The following is a 24,372-nucleotide window of genomic DNA, read 5'->3' as shown; positions in this document are numbered from 1 at the left end:
AGATACACTTTTGATATGAACCTATTACAGTGCTGTCTTAGTAGAGAAAAAGACAATTTATTCTTCAGATTAAGTGCAAAGGACTACTTCTACTGCATTCTAGCAGCAGAAAACACCATGTACAAGAACGAAGCCTACTTATACTTGTATATAAAAGAGACCTAAACTTAACAAAGGTCTTCCAACACTAAAGCAATGAAAGCAGAACAAGTTCTGGACACAAATTAGTATACTTATATGATTACTGAACAGCTTACTACTGAAGTTAGTTATCTGTCATTGTCTCAAACTGAATATCTCTTCATTAGTTACTGCGTAATAACTGTAAGATGCCAAACAGACTCTACTAATACATGAATCAGTAAAGATAAAAATCCATTCCTGTTGGGCTGTTCATTCAGAAATCAGGTAACAGGCAACACAAAGACATGTCCAGATTCAGAAGAACAAATATACTGCATCAAAGTCTAAGTAAGGAATGTAACATTAAAACAGAGCCAGCTCAGGTGTTTTGCAGCAATAATTAGTGGTGATCTCTACCGTAGAATGAGCTACCCTCAAAAAAATGCATGAAACATAAAAACTCCTACTGTACAAAAGGAATCTTCTGGGGATAAGTTTCATACATGATTACATGCATTAACCTAAACCCAAAGTATGGGTGCTCTGATAATATCACAGCTTACATTTTTTGGGTCTACCTCTTATGTTTTTCCATATTTCTTTCACAGTTTCATACTCCTGACTAATCTGTGGTTCAGCAGTCCATTCTTTATCTTCGAATATTTTCAAGGTCTTTTAAAAATATACTCAAATGCCAAGTTATGCCTTTATATATATCCGCATACCCCTGCCTCTCTCTCTCTCTCTCTATGTATATATATACATATATATACATATATATACTCACACACGTGCACAGACACACAATATTCACTTCTCAAGGTTTCCTTTTCTTTCCCAGAGAAAGAAACAGTAACAGAATCGCTTTCAGTTGCACTGATGTAGTACTATTTTCACCACCAGATGGCAGTAACTTCAACTTAATATGAACCAGACGTTGCCACATGTGCAGCAAACAATGCCATTCTTTATATTTGGGTTTTTCCGTAAAAAAAGAAATGCTGGTTTTGCTTTGTTTTGTTTTGTTTCCTACATATGAAGTTATGCCAGATTCCTTCTGTTTAATTAAAAAAAAAAAAAAAAAAAAAAGACGGGGAATAAAGTTTTCTACTTACAGCTAAAATCCACATTGATCAAGTTATTCCAGAAGCTTAAAAAAACACAAGCAAAAAAAAAAAAAAGAAAAAAAAAAAACCAGAAAAAAGGATCATTCCATATTGTTATTTTTACTGTACACTGTAATTCTGTCAAATTCGTGTAATGCAGATGTGTTACTTCAAGTCATTGCTTTTTTCCAAGAATATTTTTTAATACCAAATGACTAGGTTACTTTCAACACTATAATGAACTTCTACAGTATACACTAGTAATGAAAATAACTAAAAGGCTCTACAGAATGGAAGCAAATGGAAAATTACATTATGTTGGTTTAACAAATATAGAGAGTGAGCAGACTTCTTAAATTAGAAGGAATTAAAGGTATCATCTACAACAAAAATAATGCAGACAGCACATACTGTATTACAATAGGCAATGTTTTTTCTTCAGTGTGGAATCTAACTACAGCTTCTTCTGACAAGAGTAGAAGAGGTTTTTTCCCCACATAAGCCAGTAACTGTGCAAATAATGCAACCTGGTGGAAAAGGACTATTCTAAAAACATATGAGGGACGGCTACTCCAAAACTAATGCCTCCTTTTTCATTATGTTGGCCCACAACATCAGAGGAGAATGTACAAAAGCAGAGGTTGAACCTTCCTGCCAATATTCCATTACATTTTGTTGTTCTGTGATAGATGACAGCAGAGGGGCAGTCTGAGAAAAGTAGCATCTGACACGGAAGTGTGGATGAAGCAAAGGCATGTCACTGAATTCCTCCATGTGAAAGAAATTGTGCTCACTGACATTAATTGATGCTTGCAAAATATTTATGGATATCAAAACGTGGATATGGTGTGTTTCGGTTGTGGAGACAGCGAGTCACCTCCACTTGTCAAATTTTTTACACTGTTTGTGAAAATACACAGCTAATGGTGGTGATTATGTTGAAAAGGAGTGCTGTTTTTAGCTGAGAATCTGCTCTATCAAATGTTATTATTGTGTTCCTCATATCCTTTATAGTTACCAAGGAAATAAATAGGGGACATTACTTTCCAAACTAACTATATTTTTAGTAGTAGTTCATTCACTGTTTCCAGACAAAGCATGGTCTTTATTCTTTACTTTTTTATTTTTTTAACTGCTCCTTATTTCTGAAAGAAAATTTCCAGAAGAAAATGGCATATATTATAAAAAGAGGATTTCACTCTTGTTCTACCACTACTAGTATTCAGAATGATTATATGGGTTTATGTTTAGCTCCCAGCTGACTGCCAAGAAAATATGAAAAATACACATTCTATTGAATAAAAGAGACCTATCTTCCAATAAATCTATGTCCAAATATGCAGCCTGTTTGGACAGCTGTCTTCCACCACTGTCCATGTACAGATTCAGATTCTTTTCTCCTTATAATTTTTTATAATTTCTTATAATTTTATATGTCGAAAGAAAGCATAGAAGAAAACTTTCCTCCTACAGATAAAATAAGTAAGAACAGTGATAGGATGAAAAGTCCACAAAGTAAGAAAAATTACCTGGATTTTATGGACAAATAAATTAGTAAGAGAAAACAAGGAGAGTAAAAGAGAAGATCTGATCTCTGAAAAAACAAAAATGAAAGAAAAGGGATAAGGTATAACAAAAAATTCACTGTAAAAGGGGGAAGTGTAAGCAGGAGGGAAAGAAATGGAAGCAAGAAGAAAAGAAATGGGGATTGTAAAGTCTGTGAGAGAGAAAGAAAATGAAAAAATGTCAAGCCATTGACACAAAGTCTGGTGTTTCTTTCATAGAAAAAAGCTAGACCACTATCACCTGCTTCATTTTAATTCTGCTGGTGATTCCGTGCTTTTTGAGAATTCATTGATATGGCTAATTTCTACTAATTCAACATTTAGCAGCTACCCATAATTATAGTTCACATTTATGGCAATTATTCATGAGTATTTCACTTTTCATCTTTCACCCCTTTTGTACATCAAAAATCACAAGTCCAGTTTACATGGATGTGTACTATATGCCTGACATTCAAAATCAAAATCTTCTCCACTGAAGAATAACCGTAGATATAGAATCATTCAAAAGACCTTTGCATAAATCTTTCCTTATGGATTGTTATTCTGTGATCCCATACTAACATCAGCTGGAACCATGAGAAGAATCCTAATTTCTAACATCTGAAGAAAGATGAAAAGTAATGTGTATGTTTGGTGGCCCTGCCAGGCAGGGGGGTTGGAACTACATGATCCTTGAGGTCCCTTCCAACCCGGGTCATTCTGTGATTCTGTGATTCTGTGATTCTGTGATTCTGTGATTCTGTGATTCTGTGATTCTGTGATTCTGTGATTCTGTGATTCTGTGATTCTGTGATGGTAGCAAGGAATATTAAGTGTGAACCTGGCCAAAACGGTTTTAACTGGAGAATGCAAATTTGTATGAAAACCACACACTCAAAAGTCATCCTTAGATCAGAAAGACAAACTGAAAGACATACTGCTGAAGTGTACAGTTGAAGTATTGTGATCTACAGTTCAAAATAAGGTCCTGGCCAGTAAATGGACAGTAAAGTAAGGGTTACAGAGGTTTGCTTTTTCCTCCAACTGCAGTAACAGTAGTAATCAGAGTAATGTTTACAAATTCTTTCATATTTTTAAAAGGATATGGGAAAAACAGAATGAGATGAAAGAAGAGTAATAAAACCTGAAGACCGAGAGGAGATCTCAAATCTTTTTCAGCTGACTTGATGTAGCAATGATCATGGGAAAAGAACCACCATCAATAGGTGCCAGCAGAAAATAACAGTCAGATAGCCAGATAAATTGAAATCACGCAAAAGACAAAATTCAGACAGTTTGTTTTGGCCATTAATAACTCTTTCTATAATGGATTAAATAATAAAATAAACATTTCCTGCCTCAAAGACAAAATACAAAGGATTACTAGTAAAAGAATTTACAAACAATTTATATTTTAACTACATGGTCAGTGGTGCACTTTGATTTTTTAAACACTACGGCTCTCCATTTAAGGAATGAGGTAATTAGTCACACCTTTAAGGAAGAGTATTTTGAATCACATCAAGACAATGTCAGCCTTCCCACAAGCAAGCAGATAGCCATTAAATATTTCTTAGAAACTTAAGGTGAAATTTTCTTCTGAGTGAAAAAGACTATGACAAAACTCCCACCCAGTTTAACAGCACTAAGATGGTAGACCCAGATCTGGTGCTGCTGATGCAGTTATGTTTGATCTAGAAAAAGCTGCTGAGCCCTGCAGCACCATTCTAGCCAGGGCAGGTTCATGGTTGCCAGCCATCACAGCAGGTCTGACTGTGCCTCCATTGTGGTCCCAGCACCCTGCCAGCCCTGTACAGTAAGGATGAACACTATGACTACATTCTGTAGAAGTCATGTCAGAGGCAATGGGAGTCTCGCCCATCTCTATGCCAGCAAAGGAAGCACCTGAATTTGTGGGTGGTGACATGGTAAAACAAACTTTAAATAATGATCTCAGGACTTACCAGCAGTTAGTGAAGCAATACAAATCATCCCGCTGCAAACAGCAGGTGGACACCTGAAAGAAACACAGATCATCAAACAAGGATAATAGATTCATGCAATAAATCAGTCTCTGAATTTCGCTTGATTTTTTAACTCAATTTCAAAGAAACACATACAGCGATATAAAGCATATTACAGAATACACTGATAAAAAAATATATTTTTCTTTTTCTCAAGGCTCTCAGCAAGTTAACAGGTTTAGGGGAATTGCCAGGTGTCAATAGGCAATACTGAGACCTGGTACCACAGCACAGCCTGCCTGGCTGCTCCTCCACTTGGCTTGGCCAGCCCCACTCCCAGCCTTGCTGCCCAACAGCTGCAGCAAGGCAGGCAGTAGTAGCCTGCAGGCCAGAACTATGTCACTGCTCCACTGCCTGCTATCTTGCAGACTTCACGATCTTTTATCATGCTACAGACTGGGGCAATATCTTCTTGTCTGTACATTCAGTAATGTGCTGAGCTATATATGCAAATGAAGTCAAGATTTAATTATTTTTTTGTGACATGAAGATACATTAGGACACAAAGGTTCATATTAATTTTACTTAGCAGCAGCCCTAGTTATGCTATCCTAACTGGAAGCTCAGGATCTGGACCAGGTCAGTACTACCCCCGAAGTGTATGGGCTCTACTCATGATGATTCTACTCTACTCTACTCTACTCTACTTCTACTCTACTCTACTCTACTGTGGTAATTATTGTTTCGGTTGTTATTTGAAACCCTGTGATTTAAAGAAATGAAGGACCTGATAACATTAATGAACTGCAAAATAAGCTCTTGAGATGATCTAGTATAGATGATAGATGTTTCTAAATGAGATATTTGTTTAGGCATGGTCAGTGAAGAGTATTTGTAGGGCACAGCAGATTTCATGCAGTCAGAATCACTAAAAATAGATCAGATTAATCATACAGTAAAGTGTCTCTTTGATTATAAAAGGGGCCTGTGATGACTAGCTCAGAGGTGCTCAAAACCAGGTAAGATGAATGTCATCCAAAATGACTGAGATACCAATCTAATGTGTCTATTAACTAGATTTCATTTTGAAATGTACTTAGATCTCAGGGGAAAAAAAAAAAAGAGAGAGAGAGAGAGAGAGAGAGAGAGAGAGAAAATTATTAAAATTATTAAAATTTCCATGTAAGGAACTGCAACAACTTGGCTAGGAAAGCTGCCCAGTATTCAAAGTGCCCAGGTGTAGGAAGTATGCACTTAGCTGGAACAAACATAGAGGAAGGCTATTGAAATGAGTAGTGGGAAGGGAGAGATTATAGTGAGAGAACCAAAAGCTTAATTTCAATAAAGTAGAGCCAGTAGAAAATATGTACCATGGGAGAGATAAGAGCATTACAAGCACAAGGGAAGGAGAAAAATTGTTCAGTCTGAAGAACAGAGATGGGACAAGAATAACCAGCAGAAAATCAGACAAAAAGATTTTCAGCTATCAAGGCATTGGTGTTTGGAGGAGCTTTCCAATAGGGAGTTGGGCTTGTTTTTCCACACACCTAATTGTTTTCAAGATGAAAGAAATGATACATTTATGAAAGAGAATGTGAAATACTATTGCCTTTAGGACAGGAGACTCAGCTTCATATGCCACCGCTTTGAGCCTAGAAGGTATTCTGTATGCATGGCTGCACTTATTGAAATAACAGTAATTATATTGCAAATATGCCTACACTATCAATGTGAATATGTTGAGGTGCTTCTTTAAACTTGCATTTAATACTAATAGAGCTTTCAGAATCAAAAAGATTTCCCATCTGAAAATCCTACATATTTGCTGAAAGTAACATTCTGTTTCTTGAGAAACCTATTTAGAAAGAGAAGGTACCATATGCAATTTCTTAATAACAAACAGAACAGGGAATTTTTTACTGCATCAACTAAACTTCTTTTGCCAGAATGGTGCTTCTGCTACATATGTTTTTCCTTAAATTGTATTTACTGTCCTAGAAATGTAAGTGTAGATTAATACTTTTTCCTAATAAATTCTAGCAAACATAACTTTTTGTTCACAGATGTTTGTACAAATGAGAAAATCATATTTGGTGTGTATGTAATAAAGAATAAAATCAAGCTACACAAAAAAGGAAAGCCATAGATACTGAAGGGTGCAGGCAGGGATGTCCCCTGGAGCATCGCTAATCCAAAAACAGTGGATGCCAAGAGAGTATGAGGAAAATGGACCATGGAAAGCTGAGAGGACCACACACCCTCCCTAAATTGAATGTCCTACTTCCACTTTCATGAAGACACATGAAGATAGATGGGTCATTAGTCCAACCAGCAAGAGCATCTCTTGAATTATCTTATTCCGTAAGCAAAAGACAGATGGATTGTAATCTAACTTTGAGAAGACTCAGATAATATAGGGGAAAAGAACATTGTTTAATCTTATTATTTAAACAGTGTGCCCTAAAAATAAGACCATCTAGTTAGAAAGAACAAGTGAAGGAATACCATCAAAACTGTCACAGAACACTGATTTAGACACCAAAAGCCAGGTGCTTCTCAGAAATATGAAAGACTTTCTTCAAGATCTAATTTTGGATTTACTTCTTTTTAATGTCAAACTATCAGTCATCATGTCTCTCATAAAGCAAAAATAATCAGATTTTCCATTTCACTAGGAAAAATCTATTTTCTTTGGCCAGAACTCTCATAAACAGGTCTTTGACAGTTGCATTTGTTAAGCATGTATGCTGACCTTTTCAAAGTTACTCTTTTCTTTATGACTGTTCTCATTTTGCATTCTGATACATATTCTTTCACATATTGCTAACTACAAACTTGGCATGTTTGTCCTACTTTGCAAGGCTCTTTATTCATGAACATACAAGTATTACATGATTTCTTTAGAGTTCTTTCATGTCTGTAACGTAAATCCTCCAGAGTTCTTCAACAAACACAAACACAGGAGAAATTCTCAGCCCAAACACCTAAACAGGATGTAATGATTTTATCAAAGGCAAGTCTATATATAATATTTATTCTGAGAATTACCTCTTCTATTAATATCTCTTCAGAAGAAATCAAAGAAGGAAAAAATACAGTCATTTCACAGACAACATGATGTTTGAAAAGCAGGTCCAACATTAACTTAGATATATTCTTGCCCCTTGCAAGTCCTGTTCAATATTTCATAAAGTCATGTAGCATACCAAGAGGATAGTGAATAGAAAGCATGTGCTGCATAAGAAGTATCTCTATGATGCCCTTCTGAAAATATCAGAAAAGTAAAAGATAGCCAGGGCCTTTTTTTTTTCTTTTTTTCCAGAAATGCTTGTTTTCTGCATTAAGATGATGCATCTTCTGACAGTTTGGCATAATCATCTCTCTGCAGGAAATACTTTTGCCATGGGATCATATCACAAAGCCTGTGGTCTTAAATTAGCCAGGGTCTACACAAGAATGTAACTTATTGCTGCAGTTCTACATCTCTCTGTTAAAAAGCTACAAAAAAAAAAAAATACCAGTTTACTTCAAATTAACATTATTTCAATAATGCTAAATCTTCTTTTTCTATAAGCAGAATATAACCGGAATGTCTGCTTATCAGTATCATACTTGGGAAATGACAGTACTGAAATGAAGACACATTTTAGATATTTCTGGAATCAGACTAACTTCCATTTCAAGGACAAAACATCCTTGAACCATGCCAGTTAGTGAGAAAATATGTCTTTCTGGTCATTTGATTCAGAGTTAATCCTGCATCTGTTATTCATATTCAAAGCATTTGGAAGTAAACTCAAACAGGGAGCAAAGACTCCAGCATATTTTCTGAGGCTTTTTGAGATGGTTGTCATAGACCAAGAAGAATTTCAAGATCCAGAGAGACTTACTGTTTTTGTATATTTAAGTTAGTTAAATTAATCAATTCAAGTTTTTAGTAAGGCACATTCAAATACAGTTACTGGCTTAACTTATCTATCAGGTGCCTTCATTTTGAGGGAAAAAGCCTAGAGACTTTCACCTACAACTAAAATTCAATCAATCAACGCAATTTTAGGCTTTAATGGTTTTTTGCTAAATGAGGTTCCTTGAGGCCTTGTTCTTAGCAGTTCCACAGATAGGGATGAATTCTTTCTTACTAAGGAAATGTAGAAAAGGACGATCCTACAGGGGCAAACCAAGGGGCTTTTGGTGATGATTCAGTCTGGCATCATTTCAGAAACCTTGAAATAAAAAGGTATCTCTGCATTCATTTCAGTTAACTATAGCTCCTCTTGTATCACCAAACAAACCATAACCCATGCTCTCCTATGACTGTTATTTTTACTCCCTTTAATTTATCCAGTTGATTCTTAGGAAGTGCAATACAACAAAAACCTGACCTTGTAATGATGACTTCAATGTCTGTTGCATATCATCATAAAGTGCCAATATGCTCTGTTCAGTTTTGGGCACTTCAATTCAGAAAGGACACTGAGGTACTGGAGCAGGTCTAAAGAAAGCCAACAAGGCTTGTGAAAGGCTTGGAGAATATGGTCTATGAGAAGAGACTGAAGGAACTGGGGCTGTTTAGTCTGGGAAGCAGGAGAATGAGTAGAGACCTTACTGCTCTCTTCCAGGACCTGAAAAGTGCTTACAGAAAGAGTGGGGTTAGTCTCTTCTCACTGGTGACAGGTGACAGGACGAGGGAAAATGGCCTTCAGTTGCGCGGGGGTAAGAAACACTTCTTTACGGAAAGGGTAGTTAGACACTGGAATAGGCTCCCCAGGGAAGTGGTTGAGTCACCATCCCTGAACATGTTTAAAAACCATTTGGATGTGGCGCTCCGGGACATGATTTAGCAGAGGGTTGTTAGGGTAGTATATGGTTAGGTTGTGGTTGGACTCAATGATCTCTCTTTTTCAACCTGAGCAATTCTATGATTCTGTGATTCCTAGAGATTATACCAAACTAGGGTATCCCTCTGTTCATTCAAAAAGAGCACAGTCCTTTTGGAGTGTTTATGTCTTTGGGATTTTTGGATTTTTTTCATTATTTTTTTTTCTAAAAGAGGCTTACTAGGATAACTCGAAATAAATGAGCCTGTTATAAAGACTTTAACTCAATTGCCTAAGTTTTCATAGGCCAGATGTTCCACATTGGATCAGCTATGTTCACAGATTTCCATATTTTTTTTCTATTTCTTCAGGGAGGAAAAAGAGTTGGAAGACAAGGAAAATAAACCATTCTGGTAGGAGTGGTACCTCTCTTAATTTAAGTGAGTTATTCAGACTAAAATTCCTCTAAAACTGATGACACAGTCAACCTAGTCTGCAATGTACTGTGCTACTAAGTCTGTCCACCTATCTCGTGAAAACAAAGGAACTAGTCTGCAGACAACAGAGCCATAAATTACACTGAATATGCATAACACAACCCTTCACAACATTCAGGAGACATCTCTGATATAAAAGAAAAACAAACAAAAAAACAAAAAAACACCCCACAAAATCACTTCTTTTTATCAGAACCAGTGGTTGACTCCCTTTTTTTAGACAAGCTGAATTGGCCTAAATGTTACAAGACAGTTTAGAAGATAGTGTTTCTTCTTGCAACCCTTACAGCCCTGGTATTCAAGAGAAGAAATTTAGATTGTTTGTTGCTTCATCTAAATGAATGTTCAAATGAGAAAAGTAAACAGAAGTATCAGTGTAATAACTATTTGCATACTTTAACAGAGTAAAATGCCTCCAACTGGTAGCCTGAGCTTTATCTAGCTGCAAAGCTGACACATCACCAAAGCAACAGCCCAATAAAGTATGGCTTTTTAGAACTTCAGGGTCAAAAACAGAAAATAGGCCATGATTGTACATACTTGTAAGCAACACATCAACACATGGTAAAATTCATCCTACAACAAGAGAAATAAACTTACAGGCTTTGCAATCATATTTGCACTGCTAATAGAGGTGCACCTTCTATCATATGTGTCTATTTTTCTCCTGTATGCCTTTCATTGCAATGCTCTACCCTCAGCTCCTTACAGGAGAAGACTAATTATTTCAAGAGATGATCATGAATATAATTAAGATCAGATCCTCCCCTTGGTACATTGTGCAGACTGCTGTGAATCTAGAGATGACTTTCTTATCAATTACATTAAAATGAACAGACGAACAAGAGGGAGACCTTTTATTTAAATAAATCTTCCTTCCAGGAGCAAATCTCTCTCTCCCTCTCCCTCCCTCTCCTTCCTCCTTCCTCCTTCCTTTTTTTTTTTTTTTTCCTCTTTTTTTCCCCCCAGTAAAACTCATCTTGCTATTAGCATGAGAGTAAGAGATTGCTGCCATTATATTGCTGAATTTCAGACACTATTTGGATACCAAATGCAACAACAATGAATTCAGTACTGTTAATGCTGTCCATATAAAATGGATCTATTAACTTATTGTTGGAAGTAACAAACAAAAATTAAGAGAATCTTACACAGTCTAAACAGAGCCTAAGGTACAGCACTTCTGTATACTGTATGAATTTCTAACTGAAGAAAATATATGCGTATGTTTATCATCATTAATGTGCATCCATAGTTCAGCAAGAATACCACAATGTCATATTACATGTAACAGCTTACACAAAAGACCAGCAAATAGATTTTTCTCTAAAGCTAATGGGACCAGTTAATGGACCTCCTGTAGAAAAGATACAATTTGAAATCATGTCAAAGACAATCTGAAAACTGAATTAATATGCAGGATATAAATTATCCAGAATGTATCCAATGAATCCAATGATCGTTTTAAGATAATGGGTTTCCTACTCTTGCTATTAATATTTAATTGCTTATTTGGCATGTTGATATTATCTGACACTTTTTGTTTCTGTCTTAGATAATTTTGGCTCGCAACTCAGTGAGGTAGCCCAAGTAGTTTGTTTTTTTTTTCCTCCAAATAAGCCCATCACTATTCAGAGACAAACTACAGCCGGTTTACACATACACTTTCGTTTCTGCTATGCTGTCCCCAGTCTCGGGTTAAATCAAGCCATCCTATAGTTCTGCACAACTTCAGAATACACCCTGAAACTACTCCACTTGGTATGCTCATAAATAGTAATTACATTTATGAAATAGCATTACAAATTCTACCAAGTACAAGAGAAAACTATAGTTATTAAATAGCAGAAAAATACTTAAGGAAATGAAGGGAATAATTGTTAGTGTTCCTGAAACTTCAAACTCTGTTCAGTGGTGCTCCAGATATCTTCCTCTCCTTTTCAATTTTAACCAGAATAAATAGAGTAAAATTAATCATGCTCTGGTAATAAGAATACAAATGCTGGAGTTGGTAACAGAACAGAACGTACAGAACACAGCAGAAGCTGCTGGTCATAAAACAAATCTTTTGAGTGTAAAATTCCAATGAAAACAGTGTCATCAAAGTTCCTAGACTACTACGTAGACTTAAAATTTCACAGAAGACATTTAGTAAATACAATTAGTAAAATAAGCAGACAGGCTGAAGCAAACACACCATGAACTTAAGATTTTCAAGAGGAAATACAATACGCTGCAGCTGAAGGAGTAGCAAAGCAAAAAGAAATAAAGTACAAACACAACTATTCTCAAAGGTTAATGGTTACACCACTGCCTGACATCCACCGATGACATTCTCACCACCTATAACCTGCAGATAATCTTTTTTTCTCCCTGAAAAATGTATGACTATTAATGTATTGACTCCTGTGTGGACTTTTTATTGTCTTGACTGAGAGTGCATATATTAAAAATTAGCACTGTAGATACAAAAATGAATAAACAAACAAACAAATACATAAAACTGGCAAAAGATTAGAATTAGAAGCCCCCAAAAAAGTTACTGCCGAGAAATAGAAAATAATTACTTTCATGCTCTGTCAAACTTATAATAATGTGCACTTAGGACAAAAATCAAAATCTTATTTTAAATTACATTTGCTAAATCTACTTTAACAAAAGGATTTGCGGCCCTGTCACGAAAAAACATTGACCCTTGACCTTCTTTAGTTTAGAGAAGGAGAACAGCCAGAATCTTGTGTATCAAACTAATGTTTGTTTTGCATAAACGTTCTCTCAATTCTTTTGGTTAGCTGTAAAAGCAAAACGGATAAACAAAACAGAATAAAACCAAACCAACACAAAACAAAAACAACGAAGAAGAAAATGCCCCATATGAAAGGCTCTCCACTCGGAAACAGTGCAAGCCTGATTCTAAACAGTCATGTGACTTTTTTTTTTTTTTTTTTTTTGCTAACAGCCATGTGCTCGCGTATCATTTTACTCTGAAATAACTCTGCGGATTTCAGCTCAACCTGCCTTTGCTTATAATGCATGACATAGCCTGTGAGGGAGCCTGAGAACCGTCCCTCTTCAAAAGCAAGGTTCCCATGCTTGGCCTGTAACCATGGAAGCAGATGCCTTTTTTGCTTACCCCTGCTTACCTCTTTGCAGCCACGAGCTGCTCCCTATTGTTAAAAGGGGTACGCCTTGATTTTTCTTCGTCGTGACCGAACTTGCCTCTTCTTCAAAGGGCACGATGCTGCAGGTCATTGGTCTAGACTGTTTGCACGGTCCAGAGAACAGCCTTGATGTAACCCTTGCTCCGTCTGTGCCACACCACCAGCCGCGCGACTGCAGACTGTAGGGGGACATCGGAGATCTGTATTTGAAAAGAAGTCCGTCCGATTTTGCCATTGTGCCTTTTCAGTCATCGATCGAATGAATATCGAACCTTCTGTCGTTGCATGTGTGAAATAGATAGCTTAGCAAGCACTTTTGTGCCCAGACCTGTGCAGTGGGCCAAACTCTTCTCCTTTATTCACAAATATTTTTTTTGAAATGTAGTAATTTCTTAGGTACTTTAAACACCAGCATCCTAACGTTGGACCAGCCTCACAATAGAGTTGTATTTTTTATTTTATCGCTGTAATCTGCTTGATGGAGCCGCTACTGATTTGTTGTTTTTTTGTTGTTGATGTTATTTTTTTTTATAAGTTCTTTCTCTTTTACCCATTCCCAGTTGAACATCAGTCTCCCTAGAAGTGCAAAGGATGTTGTTTTTGCCCCAGAAATGTGAGAGTTTTCAAAGCAAAATACTGATTGGAGATTTGAGGCTTTAAAAATAACAGAGGGAAAGAAATAAGGAAGAAGGGAAACTTGGAAAGATTCCCATGTATATCTAATAAGTAAGAAATCCAGATGATATGGTAAATTTTAGAAAAGATTACAAATAAAATAGATATCTGTAAGAAAAGACAGGCATTATTATAGATAAATGACCTGGAAGTACTGGCTTAAAACCTGAAAGAATCACATCTTTTTTTTCCAAGATATACTAATATACTGTATGTACTCCATATGTTACTATACTAAGATAAGTAATTTGGAAAATTAAGATCTGATGGTATGAGAACTCTAAAACACTTCTCACTCTTCTGTACTACTGTGCAAATATTTTAAGTAGACACTTGCCAGCTTTCTTTTTCTTTTATTTTTAAGGGCTTATATAATTGAAAAAAAAAAAAATAAAAAAAAAATAAATTGTATTGATAGATGTCCAAAACCCAACAAGAAATTCTGAAAATCTTGCTAAGTCGGTGAGAAAATGCAGCTGAAGTGCTCAGCCAAAGAGTTTAACAGGACTCCAGGAACTGCGGGGTGGGGGGAGATGCTCTATTACCTTAGAACAGAAGAGCCAGAAATGTATGGAAAATGATACATTCTTGAAATCAATCGGTAAGCAAGTTTTTCCTCATCTTTTAATAGAATGGCAAACTCTCTGACCGCTGCCTGTCAAAAAACAATAACCCAGTGACAGCCATCAGCACCTACTCATTGTAAAATATGCCTGCCTCTACTCTGTTCTAATAAAATGCGGATCGCATCAAAAAGGGAATATTCTTCAGGGTGTTGCTTACCCAGTGTTGTCTGTATATGACATCAGTATATATATTTTTGAGATGCTACTATCTTGTACTTCGAGGCATACCTATTTTCTCTAATTGCCGGAGGCTAAGGGGAGGTGCACTAAAGAATAAAGAAGGTTATTGTGACAGATGAAACATAATTCACAATGAGTACTCTTTTCATCCAGCCTTAAGTAGCAGAGGATTACTCCGAGCTGAATTTTAGGGGAGTATGTATGATCTGATTTAATAATATGAGGACAGGCCACAAGCTGGAAGGCAATATAAACCAATTATGCTTTTGCTGAATGTTTGGGGGGGGTTCGTTGTTGGTTTTGTTGTTTTTTTTTCCCCTCCTCTTTTCTGGAAGGTGAAGAAATGTCAACGTGAAGAGTGTCCGAAGAAACACAAGGAAAAGTAAGAAGTGCCGAGAAATAAAAGTTGGGATTTTCTGGAATGGATATTGATAAATGATTATTCTATATTTCTGCTTCATGACACTTAAATGAAATAAGACCATGCAATTTCTTCAGTAAACATGCGCTGTGAAAGTAGGTAAACTAATTTTGATACACTTACTGAGCTTGTATTGCTTCCTAGAAATTCATACACAGTCTGCTAAAAATGCTGTGCAATATCAAATTTAGATGTAGATAAGTATGACAGTAAAATAACTTTCTGCTAAATGTGTACATTGCTTTTCTGATTCACTGCTTTAATATTTAAACAGTAAAGAGGTAACCTTGCTTGTGTATTTTATATGTTTGCTTCCTGAAAGTGTGCTTTGGGAAAGATTTACTTAGCATAAATTACTGTGTTAGATTCTAAAAGGAATTTTCTTTAAACTGTTTTAGCTTTCATGTAATAATTTTTATTTAGTTCTTCTTTTTTGTTTGTGATTTAAAATTGCATTCAGAGTGTCTGGACATATGTAAGCAGTTAAAATGCAGTAACTGTTAAGGCACTTGCAAAAGGACTAGACTATATCTTGTTTTGTCTAAAGATATGTTAATTTAGATAACTGTTAAGCAAAAAAAAGTATTAAAAAATCCATTTTAATAGAAGTGTTAATAAAGTCATCATTGGTCTCAAATAATGCTTCCACACATTCTGTATAATTTTGTATGCAAAATAAAATGATTTTTAGATAGATTCTGCATGTGTTTTCAAGTATTTTGTCTGTTTAAAAAAAAAAATTGTGAAAAAAAAAACAAAACAAACACAAAGCACTGTTTTTATATATTATTACTTTCTAATTACACAAAATTTGTTTAGCAGTCAGAGTTAATAAAAGTAATGCTGTTAACTGAAAATAAATTATTGCCAGAGTTAGCTCATACCTTTCTGATTTGGGGGCTGAAATATAAATAAGGATTAATTGGAACAGACTCCCCATTACTCAGGTGCTGCTTTATATTAAGTCAGCTAAGTCAGTGCAAGATCTCAGCATCTTTCTTACATAAATAAGTAGCAAGGAATTTGCATTAAAACATACATGAAAAATAACTGTGTGTTATGTTTTCTAAAGCAATGAAGAACAGAGAAAAAAAGCTTGTCTATCAATGGCTGTGTTACTGAACTATTCTCTCACATACTCTCTCTCTGATATAATTCCACGCCACTCTTAAAAGTAAGCATAATACCACTGCATTTCATAAACCCTACAAATAATTAGTTAGATTTTGGCAAATAAACAGCATGATCTAAGTACATCTTCTGTACTATACTCCTAAAGAACGGAAGCAGCCTGAAAACTTATCAAAATACAATCAGAAAACTGCTAGATAGAAAGCATACATTTTAATATTTTAGTTCACAAAGCGAGCAGCAGCCAAAAGACCATTCTAACAACCTGACAAATAGCAGCAAACAACAGCTCTCGAGTCAAAATATTTATTAGGGTGTCATGTCAATGTACAGGCTAGCATATGTGCTAAGGGGAAATAATTCTATTATCTTCAGCTGTATGAAGCAGTAACAATGGACATAAAGATTTATAAATATGTACAGAACTGAGAACATTTCTTTCAAATCATACAACCATTTAATTTTCATTGATCATTTCAAAGTACATCAAAAATATCAAAATACGAGTTATTTAAACTCCTGAGACAATTTTTATCCAAATGTTATTGTTGCCGTGTCACATTGGCACTTGCTATCCATCGTAAAGTTTCCTTGTGAGTAATATATACTTAACCTTGTTTAAGGAGCCTAGTATTATCTTTGTTACACTGAATGACGTTAATTTAAGCAATATGCCTTCTTCCAACGAACTTCCGAACAATGTATGTTTTAGGGGTATTGACAGTGGAAGACTGGTTTGAAGTAGGACTTATTATTGGCATTATGGCACATAAAACTTTCAGCAAAATTTCTAGGGAAGGTTTTCTTAACAAAAGAAGGAAAAAAAGAGCATCTCTGAACATGCCTAGATGCAACAAGAAAAAAGGTCCACATCTGAAGACTAACAAACATTGTTTTAATGCTGAATCAAATTATGGGCATTTGTATCTTTCACAAATCTAAAAATGTTAGTACATGCTATTTTAATTATTTTCAGTAAAACATTTCAGATCTGCTGATTTTAAATGTTTTCTATAAAACATAACTACAGCTGGCTGGATGCATATCAAGTGCTCTCCATCATTTTTAATTGCCAGTGTTAATGTTTGTTGTTTTTTTTTAAGAGCAGAAAGAAGAAATAGCACTTCCCTTCCCTGCAAACAGCTTGGATTTTAAGCAAATCTCAGTGCGCAGGTGGAGTTGTCTCATTCCATACCCTATGAAGCTTTAAAAACCTGTGAAAGAAATTAAGATTTGTTATATTTAGGGAGCTACAAAGAATACAGCAGCTCAAGAGACAGCACTGGGAATGTAAGAAACCACAGACTTTGATTCTATACGACAGGCTGGATAGGAGTCAAAGCTGCCACATGGGGTGTGAAAAAATGCCACCCCGGTGTGAACAAAGAGTTTAAAATGCAGTCAAGAAGCGTGCAAGCTCAATGTCTAAGCTTTTCCTGTGAATTGTACTGCTGAAACCTGAAGGATAGCAAGTGGGCTGGGAAGAATAGCATGCCTTCGGAAGCTACAATGGGGTAGCAGTGGATGTCAGTGCGTTCAGGTCTCTATTGTTTTGGTTGTCGTGTTTATGCATCCTTGCAACATGCTGCTTTACTCCAGCGAGAGAGTAAAGCACCAAAAGCAAGGATGTAAAATTCCCTGAGAAACTTGTGAGAGCAGCAACGTTGATCTTCCACACTAGATCCCCAGTATACAGCCAGATGTAAGAATTTACTCACTACATCATTCATTCTGCTGGGGCTTGAGCCGTAGTCTCACCCACAAAAAAAAAAGCAGTCCAGCAAAGTCTGCTCACAAACACCTCAATGGCCTTTTCTGAAATAATTGTTGCAATAATATAAATATTTGTTGGGACTTACTCAAACAGAAAGAACGTTGTGATTACTTCAATCTACAGCTTTCTGCCTTCTATCACAACATAAATATGTCTGAACATTCAATTCAAAAATACAACTTTTAGAAATAAACTACAAAAGTTTGTAATAGTAACACAAAAACGTAGGGGTCATACGCTATCACAGATGCTACACTAACAATATTTATCAGTGAAGGTACTGAAAGTCATAGATATTCTACCTAGATAAGGAAGGAAGATGCTATCCATTTAAGGCATAAGCAAAGGAATAAGATGGAAGACAACAAATCAATTTATCCAAAAGATGTAAATAGCAAAAGTACCAGGTCCTTTAAGAGAAGATGCAATACGGTTATTAGAAAAAAATAAAAAAAAATTAAAAAAATCAATTAAACTCAAAGGCCCACGAAACCCAATAAACAGTAAATTTTTTAAGAATTAAAGAAACCTTGTGATTTGCTAGATTACATTTACATTTTTTATTAAGGATTAGGTCAAAAAGCCACTGATTTTTAGTTTATGAATGCAGGTCAAGACAAGAACATTTTTCTATTTACTCTGTGTAACTCTGTATAGAAATCAATCTGTTACTTTCATTACAACCACACAATCAATTCCTTTTAAAGTACAATGCAACAGCCAAGTCCAAGGACAGTATGGATTGCTGAAAATCCTTCAAACTGGCTAAGGAATTTATTCAGTATGACTGAGATGGTTTTTCTTCTTATTAGTATGCAACTTGCTTTCATAAACAAACTTATCTACTTTTAGTTTAAAGCACACAAAACAAAACAACAGAAGTGCATACACTAATCTACCGCTACTAGCACTACTGCATAAGTACTGCTCTTCAGTAAATAATACAAATGCTCTGATAAAGAATAATTTTATGAACCGAAGTATCTAACACACATAGAGCCATGACAATTTCTGCAATTGTAATAAAACAGACCTATATGCTAGATAAACTGTGCAACGTACATATATGCAGACATACATGATGCACATAGATAATGTGTTTAAGGAGTCTTCCTTAAAAGGATATATTTTATCAACCTACAAATATCCATAGATGTGTCCATCTCATTTTTCTGTTCCCTATAACATTATTCTGAAAGTCATAAGGGACACAAAGCCAAAGCATTTAAAAGCAGCCAAATGTTATCAATTTGCCTTCCTGCACACTCTGATGACTCGGAGATGTAATTTGACCGCTTTTATAAAGGTACTGAATGTTCATAACCAGTTATAGTCCTATTTCAACACATCAAAATCAAATCACAATATCAGATGTTAAAGTTATTCAATTCCAAACGGCACTTTTACTTATAGAAAAATTATACAGGTTTGTTTTGGAGGCTTTCTTTTGTTTTTAGTTCTCAATTTATTTTGTTCATGCATCGTGGTAAATGTAGCATTATAATATTACTTTTTCCTTCTTTCTGCCTGAAGCGTCAGTCTGACAAATGGATATTATAGTAAATTAACAGAACAGGCTAGAAAATATTCTGTTCAGAGTTTCTGCAGAGTAAAGCTGCCTGCGGTTTTCAAGTAAAAAAAACTATCCTGAATATTGCCAGCATTTGTTCCATATTTGTTCTTCTATTGATCACTTTCTTCAACTCCATATCCCCCCTCCCCAACAGCATATCACAGAAAGTGAAAAATGAATCCTGGAGCACTGCTCCAGTGCAAGCAGTCAGCTGCCTGCTAGCAGAACTGAGGCTGCGCTCCAGCGCCCCTGGTCTCCCCAGATTTGATCATCTGACGTGGCATCAACAAAAATCTCTGTGTGTTTCTTAGGGTTCCATCTCCATTTTCATCCAGTGTACATTTTAAGTCAACCTTAAACTGTAGTGTCTACCAACTGGTAAAGCAATTAGCAGCATCCCATCTTGGGTAACGAGATGGTTATGCACACATGCACATACATATGTGTACAGGGCTGTGTGTGTTCTGCTTGTTAGTGCAGCTGAGTCTCAAACTGGGACTCTCATGCACCAGTTAAATTGCCAGACTTCACTGTATGCATTCTAGTCAAGAGAAAATTGCACAGTGCCAGATTTCTTACTCACATGTAAATAGACAAAGGGGTTCCACAGAACTGACAGCAGAGAAACTGTACTGACAGACTCGCATTTATCTCCACTGAAAACCTTAAATAAGCATACATAAACATCTTTTTCCTCTTGTTCAGCTGTGTTTACTTGCCACTGCTTCCCTCCTCTGGCTTCCACGAGCTCATTTTTCCCCACCTCCTGAACCTGTTTATTTTTTCTCGTGCCTGTCTGCCAGCAGCAGCACTGAAGGATCCCCTAAAAGCTGCAGCCCAGCCCCAGGGCAGTCTGAGCATGTGACTAGGGCATGTGAGCGATCTGGATCTGGTTAAGACTGTGCTGGTGGGTGGGGTGACTTGGCCTTTGGGGACATGAAGGTGCTCCCTCCCGCAGCACCCAGGAGGACAAGGAGGTATTTATCATAGCAGAGCCTCCCAGGCTATCTCCCAAAGCGGGCTAATCTGCACCAGCCTCACAGGCCAATCAAGGTGACTAAGCAGACAAAAGGCAGAGAAACACGGACAGGGAACAAAGGCCCACAGACAGGCTCCATAGCAGGAGCATCCCATCGAACAGCTGCTGCACAGCGCTTGCCTGTGGAAGATCTGGCAGTGTGATACCAACACCACAGCCTCTGTAGTCTTGGAGAGCCTGAAGCCCCCAGGAGCTTGGCTGCTACTTCATTGCCCCTTGCCCAGCTCCTGGAAAAGAAACTTGGAGCAATTGATTAGGAAAAGCACCAGAACAGGAATACAGCACAAGCCTGCTTCCTGCTAGAGTCCTTGCTGAGTACTTATACAGGATAGTAAAGACAGTTCCACTTTCATCATGTGGAAGTGCTGGAGGTCATCATTAGTACAAGAGGTAAAACTCTGATTTCTCATCACAAAACATTCAATTCACATTGCTTGACTGCACTGGTGCAAGAGCACATCACAACCTTTTAACTATTCTGTGATGCTCAGGATTTGGAGACCATGTGCATCGTGAGAGCATTCTCTGCTTAGAGAGAACTTTTCACTGCTTTCCTTAATTTGTAAATCGCCTTCTGTGGGTTTATTTTAGTACCTTGATTCTATTTGAACATAGCTTATTATGATTTAATTTCCTCCCCCCTTTTTTTTTTTTCTTCCTTTTTTTTTAAACAGAGGATGGAAAAGAAAAATAAATCTCATGTGCTCTCAGCATATAACAGTTGATATAATAGACTGAAATGGCTCCTTCTAATCACTTGGGGATTTTTAAGTGCATTTTATTGACATGATAAGCCATTATGAGTCCTTCAGACTTGTTATGGTTTATCATATCAAGGCTTATGGTTTTAAGTAATATTCCTAATAAGCATTCACAGCATCCACTCTAACAGCTTCCTTAATCTCAATTAAATACCATTAAAGATATATATGGTACCTATGTATAAGTGGCACTAAAGCAGTATTTATATGCACTAGTAACAAAATAATGTCAGATTGGCTCAATTGGCTTCCATCTCATTCCATACCCAGGAGTCATATAACAAAACACAAATTCATATGCAAACGTAACATAATTCAGTGGAATTGTGGAGAGGAAAAGCTTCTAGTGGTGGTATTTTTTTTATTTTATTTTTTTTTTCGTAGTCATTAAAATGAGATCTTTTCTGCCAACCCCCAGAAGCTGTCTAAGCAGAATATAAAACCTTTTTGATATATCCCAGCAAAATAGAGGTTATTCCTGGTGTCTAGGACAATGTTTTTTCTCAAAAAGAAATAAAACAAATTGACAAAGGTCACCAAGAATGACAAAACATTTTAACGGACAGCACACAACTGTGCTGCCATCCCAAATAGCCATGTAATGCACCTACGTCTCCCCCAGCCTGTGCCACAGATTTATAGTCTGCCCCTTTGTACTTCATACTACTCTGTGTTCCCATCTTATCCTTCTTTCATCTTCACATTCTGGCCTCTCCACAGACATGAGTCTCCTGCCTTCAGAAGAAAAAAGTGGGAAGCATCAAAAAGAGACTGTGTCTAGGCAGAGGAGAAGCAGACAAAATGAGTCAGGCTGCCAGACTGCCAAGACCTTCTTGGAACAAATGACAAGGAGACCTGCACTAAGAGCAGCAGAAGAGAGCTATTAGAAGGTTAAAACACAGCCAGAACATAAGTATTATGAATTTATGGCAATTGGTGCAACTGTGAAGTGAGAAAGGTGCTGCTGACAGGCTATTATAGAGGCCAAACTGGGGCAGAGGACAAAGAAAGGTCTCTCAAAACATGGTATGGAAAAGGAGCAGGCACTGCAGTTGGTGTCGGTACAGATTTTAGAATGTCCAAATATACAATGGGTTCCCCATGGCCCATGTTACCATCTGGTGATCTCCAACAAAGACCAAGAACAAAAACAAGAGGGTACAAAAATGTCTAGTGCAAGCCAAACCCAGAAGAAACTGGGGAAAAGCCACCTCTTGCAGAGGTGGGATGGTACTGATCAGCATCCTGCCTCTTCAAGTAGAAGCACTAGGCACACTTGCCTCTATGGAAGAAAACCATATATACATAAAAAATTAAGGGTATGTTTGTCATTTAGCTAGTTATACCATCAGCTGAAACAAAGATTTTCAAGTTGCAAAACTCAAGGATGCAAATCCAACTTGTGGTTATGGTCAGAAAGCAACCAAGTCCACAAATTACTTCATGAAAAAGAGCTGCTAAAACTGAACTAAGTTTTTTGCTGTTGTCAGAGGCCAGCCCGCTGCTAAGACAGACTTCAGAGCACTGCTGCACTTCTGCTGTAATGGATTTTAAGTTTATGATGCACTCTCAAAATCATTTCAGTAAAACCGAAGGCTATCAAATGATTTCATAATCAATTAACACTACAGCTTAATTCCCAGTCTGCTACATCCTTCAGTGCTGCTTTGCCACATAATTGATGTCTGATTTGCAATACCATACAAATGGGCCTTGTTTATTCTCATTCCATTATCAGTAACTAACTCATTATTCTAATGCACTCTGAGGTATTTTAAAAATAAATGTGAAAGCAAGTTCCATTCTATTCTACATCCATTAGTTATCCTTCCAGGTTAGAAGCCATTTGCAAATCACAATATTTTCTCTTCAGTAACTACTTTGTAGTACAATATAGTTCTTATTTTAGGAAAGCTTGTTGAGAACACAATAAAGAACACCTCTTCAGGCAGCAAGACTGATAAACATTAGTCCTCAAAAAGAAAAGTGAATGATAATCATTTTATAATAATCTATTTTATTTTGATGGCTGGAGTTATCACAAAGAAGAACTTGAAAAAGCTATAGATGTATTCAGTAGGAGGAATTACTTACTCTGCTCTCCACCCCATCTAACCCATGAAAAGTGTGCCTCCTTGGTAAGGAGCCATTTCTGCTTAGCTACGAAGCCATGGACACACAAACACCACCACTGCCAAGATGTTAAAGCCTAGTTTACTTCTGCATTTGATGAAAGGTCAGGTAATACATGTCAGTGGTTAATGGCTTATATAAGCAGGTAACAACTGATCAAACAACTACAAATTCTTTTGTTGCTACCTACAGAAACAACTGGAGCCAGAATTATCAAAAATAATTTACTGCCCACTTAGTCAGAAAAGATATGCACTTGAGCATATCAGGAGCAGCTGTAGAGCAATATATGACTACATACTTCTACATCCACTCAGTCAGTTCTGAATCCAAACTGAAACCCAGAAAGATAACGTCACTTGCTAGAATCCTGGGATGTTGAACTACTGCCTTCTCTATTTGTTTGCCATTTTTGTAGACTGTAAAACAAAGTACTATATAGTAATTATCCATGTTATACGCTAGTACTTAGTATCTACTTTTCTTTGATTTCAGAAACATACATTAATTTTCTTTACTATATAGAGCCATTACTATGCAAGGAGAATTTTTGAGGAAATGAATTACTAATATTCATGTGATCGAATTCAGTGATATTACATCTCTGTACCACAAATATTAAATGACGTTAGATCATGATAATGTAGAAAATCCCTACTCATGCCTTTCTTTACTTACTTGCTCATACTGGGAGTAAAGAATTGTTTCATACATAAAATTAATCAAGAAAAGAGAAAGAATCTACAAAAGAAACAACATGGATCAATAATAAATAATAATAAATCTGCTTTCACTGGACAGAGTGACAGAGCTCTGATATCCATGTTGCTTGCAGAACCTGATG

The 24,372-nt window shown here is 36.4% G+C and overlaps 1 long non-coding RNA gene across 23 annotated transcripts in view; it reads right to left on the bottom strand.

Annotated features, from left to right (window-relative positions):
• The window catches only part of LOC107322457, a 396,746-nt gene that overhangs the window by 218,399 nt on the left and 153,975 nt on the right, over positions 1–24,372 (bottom strand). For 21 of the 23 annotated variants that reach the window (XR_004309350.1, XR_004309367.1, XR_004309355.1 and 18 more), the window contains one exon: positions 4,741–4,793. This is a non-coding gene — a long non-coding RNA (uncharacterized LOC107322457). Of the gene's footprint in view, positions 1–4,740; positions 4,794–13,197; positions 13,416–24,372 lie in introns of all 23 variants that reach the window. The other 2 variants (XR_004309371.1, XR_004309370.1) reach the window with 2 other exon arrangements.

Source organism: Coturnix japonica, chromosome 1 (assembly GCF_001577835.2).
Source record: "Coturnix japonica isolate 7356 chromosome 1, Coturnix japonica 2.1, whole genome shotgun sequence".
NCBI classification, from domain to species: Eukaryota; Metazoa; Chordata; class Aves; order Galliformes; family Phasianidae; genus Coturnix; species Coturnix japonica.
The sequence above is the reverse complement of the archived record's forward strand: the minus strand, read 5'-3'. Positions and strand labels throughout refer to the sequence as shown.